Below are 2,102 nucleotides of genomic sequence, written 5' to 3'. Positions count from 1 at the left end.
GATTCCCAGTGCATCTAAGATAAAAAGCCTCCCTTAGGAGCCAGTGTTCAGCACATTCCCCAGCCCCAGACACCAGCTCTGGCAGCCCAGTTCTCTTTAGAAAGCTCTTGACTACAGGAGATGATGGCAGAAAAGTGTCTAAACAAGCATTTTGCACTAGTTTGGGTTGTGCTGCCTGTGAGGCTGATGGGAGCAGTGACTTGCACACGGTGAGTCATCCCCATGGGCTTGGCCAGGAAAGACCCTGCAAACCTCCTCACCACTCCTCTTCTGATCAAGGCACAAGCTCTTGAAGACACAGAAGATGGCCCCAGCCCCAGGAGCAGCCTGGAGAGCTGTGAAGGGTGACACTGTCAGCTCAGCCAGGCAGAGATGGAAGTTACAGAGCACAGATTACAAGCGGCAAGTGTCAGGGTATCAGTACCACTGTCACCAACCCTTTGAGAGCTGTCACAGCTGCCTTCCCCGACAGCAGGGATGGGCTCCTGCCCTGAGCTGTCTCCACACAGCCAGGCACCCTCTGACAGCCCTGTTTTCAGCACTGATCTGGTTTTGATGATGTGCTTCCAGCCAAGGCAACTTCCTTAGCTCCACTGGGTCCAAACAGCAGAGAAAACACATTGTGGGAACCTTCAACACAGTAAAAAGGAGAGATCAACAAATCACAGATGAGGAGTTTTGCACTGGGAGATCTGTGGCAAGTCTCAGTTCTGCAGAGTTACTTCCACCCACATCATCTCCATTTGACTTCATTTCCTGATCTCCCAAAAGAGGATTGCTGCTGCTGCTGCTAAAGAGATGCTCCTTCCATCCTCCCAGACATATCTCTTTCCATACAGCTCTGCAAAGCCTGCCTGTCCTGGACTCAGGGGTCATGAGGTAGTTCTGCCAACATCCAAGAATGTCCTGCTCCTGTGGCCCAGGCATCCTAGAGCAGGTCTGCTCATCACAGGCATTGCAAAAGACACAGGATAATTTGGGACCAACTACATTGTTTGGTTTTGCCTGTAAATGTTTTTAGTTGCAGCCCCAGAATGGAATTTCTGGAAAGCCCCAGCTGCAGAGGATCTTCACCAAAGCACCACTACTGTGTTTGACTCACTGTCTTTGCACAATAACAGTCTTGAGACATCTTCTTTGCTCCTTGACTCAAAGTCCTTGAAAGCCCTTTTCCAGGAAGTCACACAAGTTCCCAGCAGCACCAACAGAACTACCTCCCTGCTCTGACAAACTGAGCAGTGCCTTAATGATGTGTGATAAGGGACTAAGGTAAGGGTTCCCAGTGAGATTACTGGCTCCCCTTGGACTGGTGTTAATCCTGCTGTCACTGAGCCCCTCAGGAAACCCATTCCACTGACTTGATCCCCTTCAGCTGTTCCTCCACATAATTTATATGGAGCTAATTGCCACAGTAGTGGCTCCGGATGCGAAGCAGATGCTGCTGAGGAAAAGAGTATGTTGCATCCATAACTGATGGCTCTAATCTCTATTTAAAGACAAGGCTACTTAGAGTTGATGGGAGGTTCAGTTCTCCCCCTTTTCTTCTCCATTCCTCTGCAAACCAGCTGGACATTCACTCATATTTTGACACACCAGCTAAGGAGTTCAGCTGTGGTATTCCTCATGTGCAAGAACAGGCAATATCTCCCCACCCAGCCACCTATGAGGTCACAACTGTCCCTGCCACCAGCAAGGAGATAAAATTCCTCCAGGATGTGTCTTTACTATATATACTACAGTGTTTCTCTACTAACAAGTGGAGCACCAGAGGAATAGAGACAAATGACATGAGAACAAACTGGTGATGAGAATTAAGTGAGGCTGGAGAATAAGCACATGGAGCAGTAATTTCTCTGGAGCAGGGGAAAGGAAGATTTCCTGTCCTCAAATGAGAGCTGGCAAATAAACCATCACCCATATCAGCAGGCAAGGACCAAAGAACAGTGGTCAGAAGAGTCACAGGGAGGAACTGGCAGATCCCAAAGAGGAAACCCAGCTGTTTGTTCAAAGCCTCCACTGTGACAGTGGCCAGCTGCTGGGATGTTTGCAGATGGACCAAGAAGTTTGTTTTATTTGTTTTTTAAACAAAAGGTTTCCAAAAA

This window comes from Zosterops lateralis, assembly GCF_965231275.1.
Source record: "Zosterops lateralis genome assembly, chromosome: 15".
Taxonomy (NCBI): Eukaryota; Metazoa; Chordata; class Aves; order Passeriformes; family Zosteropidae; genus Zosterops; species Zosterops lateralis.
The sequence above is the reverse complement of the archived record's forward strand: the minus strand, read 5'-3'. Positions refer to the sequence as shown.